General features: G+C 37.6%; 1 protein-coding gene across 1 annotated transcript in view; it reads right to left on the bottom strand.

The window, feature by feature from the left end:
- The window catches only part of WWOX (WW domain containing oxidoreductase), a 561,627-nt gene that overhangs the window by 55,771 nt on the left and 486,404 nt on the right, over nt 1-19,452 (bottom strand). The gene's annotated exons all lie outside the window — the stretch shown is intronic.

Genomic DNA, 19,452 nt, shown 5'->3' with positions numbered 1-19,452 from the left:
TCAAGGATATCCTAGCAATTTTCTGGAGGAACCCTAGTGTTTTACAGAACCCTGGTTGGGAAACACCAGTAAAAAAAGGCCTGGGAAGGAAGTAGCCCACCTACTTCCTTCGGAGGCCTTTTTTTACTGGTGTTTCTCAACATTGTAGGAAAAGTGTAGTTGTTTTTTAAAGAAGAACTGAACAACAAATTAAAAAAAACAATGAAAAAGGTTAGTGTAACGCTGCTATTTACTTCTATCTCTGAGCCATTGCTGGAACAAGAGCCTAAAACTTGGCTCTTACAACCAAGTAGAAAATTAAACACTTTTCCACCCCTAACAATTTTTTCATATTAGAGTTGTTAGCCCCATATAAGTCTGCAGGGTCTGTTACTTCAACTTATGTGAGGGGACTAGAAGATTGCAAACTGGGCATAGAAGTGAGGTTAAGCTTTCAAAAATCATTTTCCCATGATGGGCACAATGCTATAAAATGTCTATTTTTTTATTTACAATTCCTTTGAATTTTCTGTAAAAAATACAGTAATTAAACCATGATATCCACCCCATGGAACTTCCCTGTAAGCCACAAACAGCAATTCAGGACTATCAAGCAGGATTTGAAGGTTGTAATGCTGATCTTTTCCTCATTGTGATGTTTTGACAGGTTTGCAGCATGTAAATGATAAGCCAGAGGCGGCATGAAATAACTTTCTTGAACGAGGCCCAAAAACTTATACTCAAATGTTTTCTTTTCAATAATTCCCACCCCGTCTAATGGTCCTTAAATTAGTTACACATACCAAACTTAATTTTTCTCCCTATTTTTTTAATGGCCTGATGGGTCATAATGATAAGAGAAATACATTTACACCATCTGCAAGCTTAGGGATGATTAGCAAATAGAGTGATTTTACTACAAATGGCTTTCAACGTTCAAAACAATATAACAATCCCCCAAACGTATATAAAGAAGTGTGCTGAGACCGAATCTCAAAGCACCATTTCCTCCCAGTCATTATAAAAAAGAAAGCATAAATTTAATGAAACGTTGTAATTATAGCTTTTTCTTACTATTTTCAAGATGTGTGGCGTTGTGTCCAGAGTTTTTATGTATGGCAATTTACAAGATGGAGTTTACTTTTTTAGTGAATTCACACAAAGAAAACGTTTTCTATCCATATCTTCAAATTAGCACAGCTGTAGCGCACTGTATCTAGAAATGTTGGCCATTCTTATCATTAGGCAGAATAAGATAGTTGTTTCTGATACTGGGAACTTGTACATGCAGGGTGAAATCGGCTATAAGGCAAGGTGAGAATTTTATCTCAGTGGGTGGAATAAAGGGAAGATTTTATCAAACATATGATCCCATGCTTCCTACAGCTAAACAGGGTATAATGAGGGTCAAGAAACACCTAGGACTGACTGTACTGAAATGAATGGTCCAGCTTAGTGCAGTAAATGCTCATACTGTAACCAAGATAGTTAAAGTAGACTTCTCAGGCCTACCACCCCAGATGTAATTGGTCACAGAACCGTGTACTTTTGCAAATTCAGCCCTTTATCTGCTTTTTCCAGGGTCAACATCTACATCTTGGACTAAGACATTTGCTTGGGGTAAGCCAAGTACTTGGGCATTTCCTGGCTGTTTTCAGAAATATCTGACACAGATAAATCCCTTCTACAGCGTATTATCCTGCTTCAAAATTACAATGGGCCTGATTTAATAAAGTTCTGGAGAGAGTACACTTTTCTGAGTGAATCTGGGTTATCCATCAATCCTGGAATAGACCTGGTCCAGGATTGAAAACATTTGCTAACAATTAGCAAAATGTTTTTAAAAAATCCATTCCAGGTTTGCTGGATCACCCAGCTTCACAGATGAAAGTGTATCCTCTCCAGCCTTGGAAAGCTTTAATAAATCAAGCCCAATATTGTAGTGTGATCAATGGTGGAGAGAATAATGAGGACGATTGGTGTAATAATTTCAGCTAAATCTAGAGCTTAAGGGCCATTGCAATGGTAACCCGCAGTGTTGTACTCAACCATGCTCTCGTGCAACTGTATGAGAACAGTTGGGAACCATTTTTGTGTACATGGGTTGCGAGACGGTTCCTAGAAGTGGCATATTGCCATTTTGCTGCTGGCTGTGCAGTTGGGCAGTTGCTGCGCCAATAGTAGCCATTTGTTTTATTAATCTGGGAGTGGCTAACAGTGCATTTTTGTTTTTTTTAATAAAATAGGTACAACCTTTTTTTTTATTATACTGTTGGTATGCTTGATTACTATTTTTCAAGCAAAAGGTATTGAAAAGTTTGCTTTAGGAGAAGTAAAATGAAAGTAAATGAAACAAGGCATGCCCGGCCCACTTTCTAAACTCGTTCTGTAAAAATAGTTCACTAAGAATTCTTGGTTCTTGTTTTTTTTTTTTTTTTTTAAATATATATGTATTGAAATATATATATATATATATATATATATATATATATATAGAGAGAGAGAGAGAGAGACAGACAGTATAAAAATAAAATGTATAAGAATTGTCATTTTCATCAATTAAATAAATAAATAAATAAATAAATAAATATGGGCAGAGCCATTAGTCTTCTTTTAAGAGCATTTGCATTTATTTATGACAGCTCTGCCATATACTTAGTTGGAAATTATTATGTCTATTAGCATGCTATAATCAAATTCAATGCAATTTGAGCCAGACTGCGCCTCTATTTTGAAATGTTTTGTAAAGTTTTCCTATCCCACTGATGGAGAATTCCTGGAACATCTCAGAATGGCATTTTAAAACGCCAATAAATGAGATTTTTGTTATGACTACTTGCTATAAAATCAGAGAGGTTTCAATGTTTTACAAGAGTCTCAGCTGCCTGAACCCCTCATTTAAATTTATCACCGCAGCAAATTAATGAACTGGTCTCCTCAATGACAGACTTCGTGTATAGAGGAAGGAGTCTGTACTATTTGGGGATGCTGACTACGCTGTGCATGTAGCACTTATACAAAGTAATTCTGATTGAGTCATTTCTTCCATGGTTCGAAGATATACAGCAATGACTTTTAAATGCAGGAGATTTTTGCATAGCACCATTTCCATTCAAAAAACAAAAAACAAGGAATAATAAATTACAATTTTAGAATAATGAGGGATAGCATGCAAATCATTCTTTAATCTGCTACTGATGACACCAAACAGTCCTAAAGTAGCTAGTTGGGTAGATAGCCTCATTATTAGGATAAAAACAATCAGGGAATCAGCAAATGGCAAACATTTGTTTTCCCTAAAATCAAACAACTGTTTTAGAAACTGTGTGATCATCACAATCTGAACAAGTCTGCACAAATAACTATAGATTAAAAAATTGTGATTCACCCATTTGCTTGATTAGTAAAGCAGTTGGTTCATCTCTAGCCTTGAATATCGAGCTGTCATTAAGCACATGCAGCAGGGTAGATACAGGCAATCCCCGGGTTACATACGAGATAGGGACTGTAGGTTTGTTCTTAAGTTGAATTTGTATGTAGGTCAGAACAGGTACATTATTTTAATAAATGCAATTAGGACAGATGTTTGTCTCAACATTTTTTTTTGGCAGTGTGGTGTCAGTTACTGTATAAAATCCTCACTGTGAGTTTATCACAAACTAAGCAAAAAAAAAATCTTTATGGAGCCTAGACATTCATTAACTTCTGGAGCAAGCTGTGCTTTGATATGCAAAAGAAACAACTGCAGAGTTTGTCTTGGTCCTTAAAGAGTTACAAGAGCTTGCAGGAGAGATCACCCACTACCTCAGCTGTGTTTAGCAAAAGATTTTTTCTGCAAGTCAGGCAAACTGTCCCCTCCCCCCATCAAGCACCTGTCCTGCACACAAGGGAACAAGCAGGGAAGCCCCGTTCGTATCTAGGAGTCGTCCGTATGTCTTTAACTCAGGAACTACCTGTACATACATGACCACTAAACTGTAATAAGAAAAAATACAATTTTGCTTTTCATTTTTATAACTTTTATAAAGTGATGATACATGCATTTGCACAACATTGTATTTTTTAAAGAAGTTTTGGTTTTTTTTAGACTGTTCTGTTTCTTTGTACATATATATAATATATAATATATATATATATATATATAAGTAAACTGCATTTTTATGCTTGATATTTTTTAACTTCCAGTAACAAAACCCTTAATACTTACACATCAGTTATAGTCAGATGCCCATAGAAAAAATACCATGCTATGTTTCACATCTCTTGTGGGCCTGACGTGCCAATATCTGTCTATTGCACGCAGGCTGTAAAAAAAAAAAAAGAACCAAGGCTACCTTACAGGAAGTCAATATTTGCATAGAAATTTGAGGGGGGGGGGGGGGGTCAAACATTAGATCAGGATCATGTGCAATGCTAGGAAGATAGCAGCACACACCTTATGATGCCGGATAACCAGCCTCTGCATTATTTGGAATTATTGCAGAGTCACTTTAAAGTTGTACAAGTTACAGAAAAATCCAGTGGGAGGATATAAATGACTGCTTTCAGTTTAAAACTTGTGGTATGTTTATAATAATTACAGGGTCTGCTTTGGAATCAACTCAGAGCTTTTCCTGAGGGGCATTGTCCTTGCGTTGGAGGAACTGTTGTTTTTTTTCAGTTTTTCTCTTTCTGTGTTTAAGTGCAATAACTTGGCTGGCCGGTGCAGACATCTGCAGGGAAGCAGCCATTAGTAAAATCACTCCCCAAGAGCAACAAATAAAAAATACCCTTTAAGCCAACTGATAACTTTTAATCTGATGGAGTAAAACCAATAACGAGCTTGTACATTCTCAGCTAATGACACATTAAGAGTTCTTAAAGGGGGTGTACAAATATTTATTGTTTTTTAGGTATACATGTTAAAGAGATCAGCATTATTTTTTTAATATCCTAATCGACACATTACTGTATTAAAACCTTTTTTCTGTGTTCTCCTAGTGATTATAAATATGTACAATGCTCACAATGCTGTTGTGCAAAGTGCTAGCGGTAATGGCACATTGTCATTTGGAACTCAATGTGAAAAGGACAAAGTACATCACTCCCTTCCCTAACCTCCTAAAAGTTTTGAACTAACTCAGCACCCAAGGTGTCTAATTCTTCTGATAGAAGAAAAGTATGGCCCCTTCCTTTCATAAACCATTAACTAATTAAAGAGCAAAGGTTGCAGGTCCTGCCCTTTTCGCACCCCCTTCTTAATAAAAAGTTCAAATTGTCCCTTCCTCTGCCTACCCCTTGGCCTAGCCTTGAATACAAAAATTTGGCTAACTTACCAAAACCAAAGTTCTCTATGGCTGATCTCAGCAGTTTTCAAGCAGTTAGTTGTTAATAGTAGTAAATATATCTTGTCTTTATTGAATCAGCTTAGGCAAAACCCAGTCATGGGTTAATGGCGGGGCATGACCGGTAAGTCTTAACTATAACATAGAAAAGCAGGGTCTCTCGCCATGCCATGGTGAAGGGAAAAAAGAAGATCCTATATGTGAGCTCTGAAGTGCACTAGTTGGAGCCTACACAAACTGTGGACTCTTCCATGAATTTTCCACCCTCTTTTGTACATGGTGAATTACCAAGCAGTTGCATTGTGACATAAGAGGAGAGAAAGTTCATACTACAAGGCATTTCCACTTATTAAAGCAAGTAAACGTGCTGTTGGATAGGGCAGAATTTCGGCAGTTTTCTCACTTTCCCCAGCATATGTAAGGCACAGGTTTGCTTTAAGTGCCCTCTGGCTAGCCTGCAAGGCGACAGTCAAAGAGCTAAAGCTTGCCCAATCCTATGGCGAGGCTGCGTGTTCACTGTACAAACATATGGTTCTTATTACCAGCCTTCAAACCACACAAGATTCTTTATCTCCAAAACCTCACATCACAATTTAGGATCTAAAATCCCAAACCTAGGAAAAGTAAATAATATTATTATATTAAGGGAGCCATTCATCAAAGCCTGCCTTTTATATGTTACTGGAGAGCAGTAGGAAGTAATGCTAGGTTGTTCTGTCCCACTAATTCATCAAACAGCAAGATGTTCGCAGCTCTTTGATGAAGACAACCCACAGAATAACATAGCAGGAAGTAATATCGTCTTCTGAAGTTCTATAAGAAGCTTGCATGAGTGCATACGTAAATGTAGCAAGCTCATTAGGTTAAGGGGCGATTTAGACATTATAAAGATAGACATCAAAATGTCAGATGTTGGATTATTTCCAAGAAAGGTTAGAAATGACATCTAAAGAAAAAGAAAAAAGTTAAGAATCATATACAGTATATCTGGTGTATGAGAAATATATTGAACTGTATGTCATAGTACACACAACGCGAACGTTTAACGCGAACCCCAGATTACATATAATTATCATGTTAGATGCATGTCTGGTAAGTAATTGTGTAAATATAATACATATAGGTTGTATAGTCTGATCAGTGGGTAGGGGGAAAAGGAAATTCTTCCTCCTGACTTATTTCTTAGTTTAGGAAAAAATAATGGGATTGGCGCACAAGGACTCCTTTTTAACTGTAAAGGAAAACAGCTTTCAACATATATATTTTTGCATTACTGAAACGTTACAAATTTATAAGCTCCACTTGAAAGAAAAGTTGATAAGGGTACATAAAGGACAACCATTAGCTCTCTTTTTAAAAATGGTATGGCCCAAGGGATGCAAAAGGTGCTACTATATTAAGACAGACTATGTAGATGCTATAGAGCCCATAGGCTTATAGAGGCACAACTTCCTCAATACAGATACCAAGGGAATTTGGCAAAATTAATGTATACACTTTGGGAACCTCTATACAGTTATTATTTTAAGTGATAACCTTTATTAGCTAACCAGAGTTATTAAAGGTGCAGACATTCAGGATTTGCCTAGATCCCTTCTTCAGGCTATATACAGTAGCGTACCATATACTGCGTAAGTATGAAAAGCTTGCATTTTTAAAAGCTCAAATTAGCTATTAGGGATATCACTTTCCGTACTCCCTAATGGCGGACACTGTGCAAGACTCCTGCTATGCATAATATGAAATTAGTATTTAGTAAAACTATAGGGATTGCCTTTTAGGACGAGAGTAAGTAAGGTGGAAAGCGAACAAAACCCAGTGTATTCTCATCTGTCCTCATTCTGTTGCGGGTTTTCCTTCTTCTCTTTCTTGTTTCTATCCTTGGCCATTTTGAATGGCAGGGGCAGGATTATGTAACTGCCACCAGAAGATCAGAAGTTCATTCACTTCCACATCCACAAGGGAAGCCAGGATGTGCCAGGTACCCTGGCAAACAATGCTGAGCTGCATATGAACAGCGATCAGGCAGGTGGGAATGCTTACTGCACAAGGGACAATGCTTGTCCCTTTCTGCAATAAAGTCCTGCTTCCTGCCAAACTTTTTTTTCCACTTTAATGACCTTGCTATGGGGTTCTATTACAGAAAATTACAACTTTGGTCTTTTGCTTCTCCTAACAATCAGACTCCACAAGTGCTGACAATAAAACCAGAGCCTCCTACATGCATATTCAGTTTCAGAAAGAACATGGTGAAACAAACATTGGGCTTTTCATATTAGAGAAAGAAACACATCTGCAAAATCTATCCTTTTAAAGTATACAGATCACTAGAAGGAGTCATTTTTTCATAAGGAAACTGGAGTTTCGCTTTATAGTTTTAGCACCCACAAACAGCTAATAGAAAATCTGAATATCAAATAAAAACCTTGCATTGTCACCTCTGGGTCCCTCTGTGCCTCTGTGTGCAGGTGGAACATTTGTTTATACTTCACAGCTACTTGAGCTTAAGCAGAAAACTCATTGTAGCCTCTCATCCATCACCTTTATTGTCAGCAGAGGTCAGGTAATCCTCACCCTCGCTGACCTCCGATTGTACCAGCCTGAGAGGGGCCAGGAATATATTCTAAGAAGAGGCCGGGCTTTTTTTTAATTTGTCTTTATTTTATTCCCCTGAAAACAAAGAAGGACAAATGTACACAGCTTGCAGAACTTAACAACTGTTTGGGCACTAAAGTGGGAATTTTATAGATGTCAGTTAACTGTGTAAAGCTTTCTTGTAAAAAAAAAAGATATGTTCCCTCAGGTAGGCTGAACATGATAGCCAAGATCAGACAGGGTGACTCCTATAATCTTAAATCTTTGTGGAAGAGACTCAATTTTTGTAGTCTGGCTTCATAACAAGCAAAAAATATCATACTATCTTTTTTTAGCTGCCTGTTACCGACCACATGTAGAGAGCAAGACCAATGCTCCAACATGGAACCCAGAGGTCTGGATCTTTACTGGTGCATATCCCCTGCATGGTACATCAATCAGAAATGCTCTGACTTCCTAAGCTATGTGATTAGTAGGAGTAATGTACTATACTGTACTGGGGGCATGTTGGACCACTATGGACTTGGACCACTGAGCTTTGTGGTTGCAAGAAGTGCTACAAGCTACAGGCTACAGTGCTAAGTATTGACGAATAATAAAAAAATAATAAAGAATGTTATATTCTTTACGTTCTATGCAGCTTGACTTTCTAATTAGTTGGAAAAACAAAACAGGACTTCAGTTGAGTTTTAAGCAGCTCATATATATGACAATTTCCAGGCCATTTCAACTGAATATTGACTACATAAATGGTCAATAAGCAAAGGAAATCTAACCCACATATTAAAACTGCTAAATCAAAAGTTGGTTAAAATGACCTGAAATTAGGCAACATTACACTGTTTCACTGCTGTTGCCATGCCTATTTTATTACATAGAAAGTACTCATATTTCCTCTTTTTTGATGCTGATGAAAATTTAGTCCTGGATACATTCCAAATCAGCATGTTGGACTTTTCTAGCACTGAGACACAATGATCACAATGCACTGTCACGTGGTAGAGAAGATAGTCAATGATCACCCATGCTCAAAAGTTTCACTAATTTTATTTTTTGCACGTTCCAAAATGGAGCTCAGGAGTGAAAATTATGAATACCTGCTATAGAAGGGAGGGGTAGTGTTAAATGGTAAATGATTTTCTTTTCTTTGCCCCATTGCCTTGATTTTACTATACAACAATTGCAAATATGCTGTTCTTAAGCTTTTGCGCCGCACCAGGCAAGCATTGTCCACCAAGCTAGTTATGCCTACCTTACAGAATTCATCAATCTGTCCAATGTCTAGCTGAATTCCCAGAGTGTCAGCAAAGGTGGCGTCTTCACATGCATAGATGCCATCTGTTCGCACACGTGTCACAAATGTATAGCAGCATATGCAAACCCTGCAACATGCTATGCTCAGCCATTGTAACCGATTCCCAATATAACAAATGCCATGTCAACAACACAAAGAACTTAGAATGTCCTTTTACACCTCCAGCCTCAGCAATTATTAGCACCTGGTGACCATGTAGGAAGACAATAACAATTCAGAGCTAATTATTACACAATTGTATTTGTTGGAAACAAAACTTCTTGATCTCAATGTTTAATTTTATTTTCTAATTATTTCTAACCCTATCAACCTTACATTTATTTTATTAAAAGAAATTGAAAGCTTTCCCCAATTTTGATTCATAACGCATTATTATTCAGCTCTCAATGACACTCCATTTGAAGGAGTAAAGACATTTGAAGGTAGGGTTTTGTGGGGTGCATAGGACCCGCAACTGTTCCTAAATTGGAGGACGCTAGCGTCTTTTGGTCCTTTTATGGAGATCTTTACATAAGAAAGCAATAACACCTTGAAGAGTTTGGACAGTTCAAAACATGTCCATATTTAATATTACCTGTACAACTTACACTCAAGCATTAAAGAAAAAACAGATGTGTAAAAATAGCACGGATGTGCTTAAGTGATGATGTTTCTTTCCCCAAATCACTTTTTCGCTGATGTTGACTATTGTAATGTGTCATTGGGTTCACAGAAATGTGTCTTTTGCATGTGAATTCTTCATGGCTTTCATTATCAGAGGTGTGGTAAGGGTGTGATTTTTTTATTATTATTATTATTTTTATGGTAAAAGAGTTTGCTCTTTCTGATCGCCAAAAGTTGGATGGCATGATACATTTTGTGATATTTGGGTCATAATATACAATATCGAAAGAACTGATGACCTGGAAGAGAAGTATTAGTCACATGATACATGGACCACAGAGGGACCATTTCAATGTTCAGTTGGGACTGGACATAGTTGACCATCTATTAGATAGATGTCTCCCACTAGCCTTCCCTGTGGATACATAGACTATAGTAATCATTGATTTCATATCTGTGAGATGCTCACAATATTATAGCAATTGGAAGGTTAGGAAACCTTGTCTGAACAATCCCATCTTCCTGCTGATCAGCTGGATCTGAAAGTGTCCATAGCGTGTCTTCACCTTTTATCAACATGGGTGGATTATCCAGTTTTAAGATGTCCTTGGTACTCGCAAGCCAAAGCAAAACGATCACTTGTTTGCCCAACCATTCTAATACTTTTGCTCTTACAACTATTTTATGGTATAAATTACAAGTAGTTCTAATTAGAGCTTATACAGGCTCTGCTTCTTCCTACCCATGGGACAGTACTAGCATTCTAGTGGCTGGCTATTCAGATATTCATTGCTGCATTTGCATCACAGGTAAACTTTAAAACAGCCATGGGGGAACCCTTCATATAATGTTCAGGTCTTCAGGGAACCCCTGCTATGATTACTATTAAGTCTGACGGTCTGATGGTCACTGGAAAAATTGCTTATGGCCACTTGAAAAAATGTTACCCAAAAAGATCATTTGTGTTACCTAAACTTCCCTGAGAGTCACAAATTGCTAATGGCTCAAGGAACCCTTAGCAACCTTTGTAGGAGTCCTACGGTTTCACAGGAACCTGTTTGAGGAACACTGATTGAAAAGATAAGCACATAAAAATTTGGGAACAACGGGTAATCGGACAGGCACGGAAACAGAAGGCAACATTTTAAGATTTTTTCATGGTAGACCCCAACATCTATTAACTTTCGTAAGTTTTACTTTTTCTATGAAAAGAAAAACAAGTTATTATTTATCCTATTGTATATTGTATCTTTTAACCATCTCAAACACCTGCAGTTCATTTTGGCCTTCTCTGACGCTTGGATACCTAGTTAGAGTCCAAAGGATGTTTTATTATAATTAAAAAAAAAAATACATATATGTAACCAAAGCATTATGAAAAGTCAAGAATGCTAGCGTCAGATTTGATGTCAATCAAAAGCCCTGGTGAAGGGCACCCTCATGCCCCTGAAACATGTTGTCAATGTGTATGTGTGTGGGATTTTTTTTAATGTAACCATTGGATGAAGAACGATCATTTTTGTATACACAAGCTGCATTGCAATGCACATGCACTCCAATGTGCAAACTTATTACCACCCCTGTGTAATCATCAGTTCAACATAATGTTTTAATAAATACAACTGATTTGACCTGATTTATTATTTGACTGAAATTTGCACAAAAAAAATTCAAGAAATAAGATCAGAATTTTAAAGAAATTAAATTTTACAGCTTCCCTGGCAAGCCTAGTTTAAAAGGAACTCTTACAAGAGGATGAATATATAAACAAAAGCCCCCTGTCCACTTTTGTATAACACTTTTCAAGTTTCCAAGAATTATCACTTTTTTTTCCAATATTACTATGCAGTGCTGAAAATCAGGGCTCTTTAAGTATACCGAGCTTGCAGCTTGCAAGAGAGAAGGGCCCTTCTCCCAGCTTGCTTCTCTGCAATTGGAATCGCAATAACTTCAAAGTTCGCCCAATGTTTTTCAAGGCACCCACCCAGAATGTTCAGAAACTCTGCCAAATCTGCAATGCACCTGGAAGTCGTTAAAGACTGAATTTGGATGGCTCGAAGAAAAAGGAATAGCTGTTCACCCTTGAACATTGACACCCTACTACTATAAGGACAACCTTGAGCCAAATGTGTTCAAAATGAAGACTGCCGAGCAAACAAACACTCGACGGATGCTTTGTACTACTGCCCTAGGCAGCGCTGTCACTTTGAAATGGTAAATACAAGTGCTAGGTCACTGGGAGTGTAGCCGGAGAACCTTCAATGTTAAAAACACAGAGCTGATGGAGGAATTTTACCAGGCTTTAAAGAGATGTTTAATAAAACAAGATTTATTTTTGTAATTGCTTTACACAAGGTTCAGGACGGAAAGTTCTGCACTTGTCAATCAACGGGTTTCTTTTTTCTAATCTGCTTTCTGAAAGTGTTAAACAGAGCCTTTAAATTTAAAGTGAACTTGTACTTCACCCATATGTGACAAAGCGACAGGTTCAATGCTGACCCCTACAGCAACTTATTTATCTTCATTTTTCATTCCCACTGCTCCATTTTCCACTAGGTGGGAAGAGGAATACCTTCTACTTTCAGGTATAGAAGCATATGAAGCATATGACTAAGGGCCATTTCAGATCTATAATGAGGTGAAGCATTCTGCAATGGGCTCAATTGTAGTCCTAAACTCTCCCATTTACGTAAATAGAAGAGGTTAGGAACCATTTTTTGCATGCAGCTGAACAAGGAAGTTGCATTTATTGCAGACAGCTGAACATGGAACTTTTTTGGCCGTGTGGTTGTTGCTTGCAGATTTGTGCCGCAGACGCATTTGCAGTTTCCTCTCCTGGCCACACTTCAGCAGTTTTTAGTGTGAACCGGACCAGCAAACTGAACAATTTCACTCAATAAGTCTAAAAGGACCACTTATTCCACTTCCACTCATGAGGAAACTAGTGCACAAGAAGCCAACTGACAGCTGGGGGTAAAAGGAGAGCCCTTCCCTTTATAGGCTTTGACTGTCATTGGTCTATTACTTATACACCAATTCTCCTCTTTACTCCCAAGGGTAAGCAAATGAGGAACAAAGGAAAGGTAAAAATATTGCGCTGCAGGTTAATGTGAAAGTATTGTATTTCTTGCATAGACAACGCACAGGCTTGTATTGTGTGATTGTGCTAAAAATACATAGACGTAGTTAAAGGTTTATTATACAAACCTAACGTTTCAGAATAATATTCTTTATGATAAAAAAAAGTCTCATTGCTGCTTTAGGGCCATTTTTAGATCTGCCGTGGTGAGCTGTAGTTTTGCGGTGGGTCCAGCCATGCCACCATCCACTTCCATTTAAATGGGAACAAATAAACCATTTAGCCCCTGTAGAAGGTTAACCTTGTCTCCTCACAATTCCATATGATCATGCCATTCTATGTATTGAATTGTGGAAAGCATTAGGCACATCTAGCAGGACCCCTGATGACTTCTTTTTTCTCAGCTCCAGTATGGAGATATTTATCCTACACTGCGTCCAAACCTATAAACGAGATTCCTGTATCTATATTTCCCTTAGCTGTTATATGAGTTCATGATTACATACATACATCACAGTACAGATATCACTGCTGGCATTCATTCAAACAGGTATGTGAAACAGAGGACTTCCTTCTGAGTTATGGTCTGCAGTTATAGCCCATTTACAGACAATGCAGTAATTTTACTATCATACTGTATACCTAGCACAAAACACAGGTAGGTGGATTTATTAGCAAAAATGTTTTATGTCCATAGATACAGTGTATTCAATATTCAACGTCTTATAGAACTATAATTACCCATTAAAACTTGAGCAGCAAAACAGCCAACCACTGAGAAATGTAGACACCGCAGCATAATTGGCAGCGTTTTACTCTTTTTCCTTATGAAAAAGGAACATCCCTTATAACTGGTCAGAGATTTGTTCATTAGCCACAAAAAAGACGATTCCAAAGAACTGTGGTCATCAGCATCATTTTGTTTGGATGGATTAGAGTATTTAGAGTAGAGATAATAAGATTGTGTCAGTTTGTCTTATTAGACAATAAACTGATGACTGTAATACATACTCAGCTTTGTGTATAATCTACAGAGCTCAGTACACTGGTCTACCAAGTTCTCATCACCCTCACTAAAACAAAGTATGAATCCTCACAAACTAGAGACAGGACTAATTTCGCTGTAGATGATGTAAGTTTTGTTGTTTTAAGACTTTGTATCACCTTAAGGTAACCCTGTCACAAACTGAACCTATGATGGAAACATTCATAAGCATAGGTTACCTTTAGTGAAGGGTTTGCCTTAAAACAATTAGCAGATTCAGAGATAAGACAAATGAAATATGATAAAAACTTTAACCTTTCCTGCTTGGCAGTAGGGATGAGTGAGTGAATTTTATCACAGCGAATTGGGCCGTTCTCGCTTACCAAACATGTAGGCGAGAACGGCCTTTGTACGGCGAGACAAATTTTTGGGACCTGCAAGACCAATCAGGAGAGCAGGGCTGTCAGCTCCGCTCCCCTGATTGCTCTTGCAGCTCTTTACTAGTTGTATGTGTTCTTGGATAGAGTTTCTTCATCCAAGAACACGGGAGTCTTATGTTCCTGGATAGAGAAATTCTTTCCAGGAACACATACTACAGGGCGGCAACGGCAATCAGGGAAGCGGAGCAGCTCCGCTTCCCTGATTGCTGTTGCAGTCCTGTACTATGTGTTCCTGGATGAAGTTTCTCTATCCAGAAACACAGTGGGAGTCTCACGTGCTGCTTATGAATGAATGCAGCGTGGGAAAAATCCTCTGATTTTTCCCACGGCCGCGTTCATTTATAAATGCAAGCCGCATGACTCACTCTGAAAGGAGGAGTATCGTGGCTGCATTTATGAATGGAGCCGTGAGAATCCTCCTCTCAGTGAGAGATGCCTGGACACTACAAATCAGAATGAGGACTTGCCGTGATAATCCTCCTTTTGATTTCCGATGGTTTTGCAAAATTTTGCCAACCCATAGGAACTTCAAGGAAAATTTTACTTGGCAGTCCCTTTCCTGCCATCTGAATAAACCTACTGGTCATTTAATATAAATCGTGGCCTCAATAACCAATAGGGACTTTCAGGATCTAGACCAACCACAGGAAAAGTCAAAATAACCTCAGATACCTGGATCATTTTTTCATTGAAGAGAACTACTTTTATTGAAAAATGAAATATTCCATTTCGATTGTTTAGGTTTGTGACAGGTTTATTTTAAAAGATTAAGTGTAACTAAAGTCAAAAACATAACAAAATAAATGTGAGCTCCTAATGATACATTACTTTCTTCCATTAATTTAAAATGATGTTTTCCCCAATAATACTTTAAATCCTTTGTAGTGAAATGAATACTTTTAATGCATGTGACTACAATTCATGCTTCATTCAGAATGAGCCACCCAATTAAAGAGTTCATACTACAAGAGTAAGTCCCCGAATCTACTGTATGCATGGAACCTGGGGACATTGTGTTTTCCTATAGGTAGGTAGCTGACTCTGAAGTCGCTCTGCTGCTCTAAAGATTTCTGTAAGGATAATTCTATAGTTCCATGCTCCCATTAATATACCTTATTACAAATCAACCAGAACTTTTCTATTGCTACCCCCGTTACCTGAAACTTCTTTCCATATGCCATTGGGCGCCGCATACCAACCAAGTATGTAAAGATACTCCTACAAACTCAAATCACATAATCTCTATTTCACTATTTGAATTTATTTATTGACCTGTATATGCATACCAACAACTAGTATCAATGAGAATGTGACATTATATATATATATATATATATATATAGACTATATTTTACCTGTAATTATTACCTGTCCACAAAGTTAATGTTTGTAATGTGTTAAACTCTATCAGTTATGAAAATTAAAGCCCAATAGGTAGAATCAAGTGACAGGAAACTGTTTGCAAGTGTTCTCTTACAAGTATACTTTGAGACCTTTTGAAATGTCTGACCTACCCAGTACAATAAAGAAATGAGCGATCTAATACAAGTTTGTTTAGAGGAACCTGAAACCTAGTCCTATTCACCGACTTCCACCGAGGGACAATGCACACATCCTACTATAGTGACATTAAATATGACAAGGTTATCATTTAATATACTATCGCTCAAAAGTTGATTTATAGGCCCTTGTGAGCTCTCTTTTCTTGTACGCCATAATTTTCTCCATTCGGAAACCTTCTTTTGAAATTTTATAACTTCAGAATGAGAATGTGAAGGATCTGATTTTAATGAAAAAGATATGACTATTAATAAAGACCTATTCTGCTTTAGATACACTGGCCATAAATCTCCAGGCATTTTACTAGCTCGTCATGCCCTTTTAAGCAATTTGCTTTTGCAGATATCAGATATATTGTACTTTAATGAAAATTGCGTCCTAGCCTATTTCTTATTTTACCTGCCAAAACCATATGTTTGTCTCAGAAATAGACAAGTGTGTCAATGACAAATGGCAATAAAGCATTGAAATGGGTTAATTTCAGTGTTTAGTGTGTGCAACATAAAAAAGGGATCCATATGAACTAATAGTGGTTTTATCATATGGTGCAGTGCAGGAACTTCAGTATTTATGTCACCTGGGATACTAGGACAGAGGTGTGGTCCACATTACAGTATATATAAATGAAATATGATTTATGCAGGAACAATATTAGATGTTCAAAGTTAACTGAGCTTTAACTTATTTACTATTATACATTTTGCAAAGTGAATACTGTCCTTCCTTTGCTAATTGAAAAAGTCTCATATACTTTAATAAACTAACTAAATATAGTGGTCCTTTATAATCTGGTGAAGCAAATAAAAAGAAAATTTGCCTGGTTTCTGTGGTCCCCATCAGGATTAGTTCTCCCTTCGAGGGGTGAAAGGTATAGAGCACAAGGAAGGGCCCAAAGTTGAAATGACTTGCAGGAATCTACGGACTTTTTGAAAAGCCAATTTATTATTGATTCATAAAGGTAAACTAAATAAACATACTTCTACTAATAAAACGTAAGTTGTATTTCAAGTATATCAATGTATTCTGTATATCTTTCTTATTTAACTTATATAAGGTCACTAGAGAAACCATTCCATCCCACAAGTTTCCTAGATGATAGTGACACCCTGAAGGAGTAGCGGTCTGTCTGACCCCTGACCACAGCCCACATTAGTATCTTGAAGAGATCAAAATAGATTTTTTCTCTGACACTTTTAATGAGAATGTCTGATTCTAATCTGAGGCCATTTAATAGGTAATTACATCCTACTTACCTAAAACCTTGATCAGACACAGTTCTTATCCTAAACTGCCCAAATGAAAGCAAAAACTAGACCTGTTCATGAATAATTTACCCTTTTCATAGTCACACTGTCATAAATTCTTCAAAAATGTGAACACATTTTTTTTCTGCTTTGCTATAATACTCCTGCTCTATGGAATATCATATGTAGTTTTAGGGAGCACCTATGTGGGAACATTGTAAAAAGATTGTAATGGCAGCAGAAATCTCTAGCAGTCTCAGGTAATCTATTCCCAAGTCTCCGACCATCTCCTTTCACATGTTCTCAGCCTCTGACCACCTTCTATAACATGTCCATGGGTTCTGTAACATGTTGATAGTCTCATACTATCTCTTGTAACACATCTTTGGCCTCTGACCATCTCCTGTAGCATATTTATTGTCTCTTACATCCATCTGTAGTTTTATATATAATGAATTTATTATTCAATTGTTTGGTGATGTCAGGGTCTACTATTGTGACTCCAAATATCCATATATGAATCTAACCAATTTTCAATAAAATTGCTCTGCAAGAAGAAACCTAAACTTATATATCCAATTATGTTATATTCTGAGTGAACTTGCAAAGACCTTGTTGGTGAAACTAGATACTGCATCTCATCACAAAGGGGTTGATTTTTTAAAGAATTATAGGCTGTTCACAGCAAGTTGAATTAGCACCTTGCCAATGGATTTTGACTTGATGTGAAGCTTTACTGACTTCAACTACCAAACCATGTGCAAGCAAAAAGATATTTTTAACCTTTTCTTGCATGTGATTGGATAAATTGGAGAATTTTCAAAAAAAAGAAAAAGAACATTAAAATATAAAAAAAGGCAAATTTTTTTGCTAGCTTAATAATTACTTAATACTGTACTGATCTAGCACTGCTCATATAATGTTCACAGCTCTGAATAACATTTGTGCACATGTGTTCACTTGCTTGCTGGATGAAGAATGAGTATTCTTAAACAACAGCATTTTCTTTCCTCACTATTTGGCACAGCCCTCGATTCTAATGCTATCTGATGAGATGTGGTGTACGGATGTTTAATTGAGCCCAGCGGCAGAAGAGCCTGAGAGAAAAACAGCAGAATGAACAGAGGAGCAGCTGGGCACGGGATGGTGTGCAGTGTGGTGGAACAGCCGTGTCAGCACCTGGGTGCTATTAACACAGACAAGAACGCAGATATGTGCATCAGGTATGTGCACACATGTATACGCATTCACAGAAGCTAAATGTTAAAATGGGCAGTTATTTGATCGAATAGAAAGATATTTTTCGGGTGATCTAATGTCAAATTCAAACACCATTGAAGTCTATAGGGGGAATTCGTTTTTTATTTGGATCTGTGTAGAACTGCAAAAGCAATCAGGGGAGCTGACAGCTTCCCTCTCCTGATTGCTCTTGCAGCCCTAGTGTAACTGTAGTATGTGTTCTTGGATAGAGATTCTCTATCCAAGAACACTTACAGGACAGCAGTTCATCTGCAGTCACAGCTGACTGGAAGCACTCGCGTGCCAATCAGCTGTGACCGCAAAGTTCCCACCGTCACCGGGCTGTACTTATCTGCCCAGTGGCCGTGGGAACTGAACTGCAGATGAACTCCTAATGGAGAATCCCCATTTAGAGTTCATCTGCAGTCACAGCTGATTGGAAGCACTCACGTACCTCCAATCAACTGTGACTGCAAGTCCCCACGTTCCCCTGGCTGTACTTCAATGATAAGTACAGCCCGGTGACCCTGGGCACTGAACTCATTATGAGAAAATCCATTATGAGTTCATCTGGAGTTTGCCTTTTTCTCCTGAATTTGAACCACCTTAATCATTTGCTTTTTCTTAAAACAATAGTACCAGATTAAACCTTGTAACACACAAGGCCACCAAAACTAAAAGATTGGACCTGACTGAAAGATTTTACCCACTGTGCATGCATAAACCTGAAACAACTTCAATATAACATCAAACTATTTTCCTACATTGTAGAAAATAGGAGAAGTTGCTATCCAGAAGAAATTCCTAAACATAAACTCTATGCACTGTAAGTTCATGTCATGACCTGTTGAGGCTTATCCCTAAACGCTAGTAGTTGGGCCCTTAGTGTATGAACCCCCATGGTAGGTGATTTATGAATACACAGTGAACCATTACACCAACAAAAACTGAAAAATGTTGCAATCACAGCAACAAAGAGGACCTAGACAGATTGTAAAATGATATATGGGTAGCTAGATGCAGCCCCTAGCATCCCTGCCAACCTAGGCAATGCTAGACATTCAGAAATCCAGACCTGCTTAAAACAAA

This window comes from Pyxicephalus adspersus, chromosome 9 (genome assembly GCF_032062135.1).
Source record: "Pyxicephalus adspersus chromosome 9, UCB_Pads_2.0, whole genome shotgun sequence".
Classification (NCBI taxonomy): Eukaryota; Metazoa; Chordata; class Amphibia; order Anura; family Pyxicephalidae; genus Pyxicephalus; species Pyxicephalus adspersus.
Note: the sequence above shows the minus strand (reverse complement) of the source record. Positions and strands in the feature narration are given on the sequence as shown.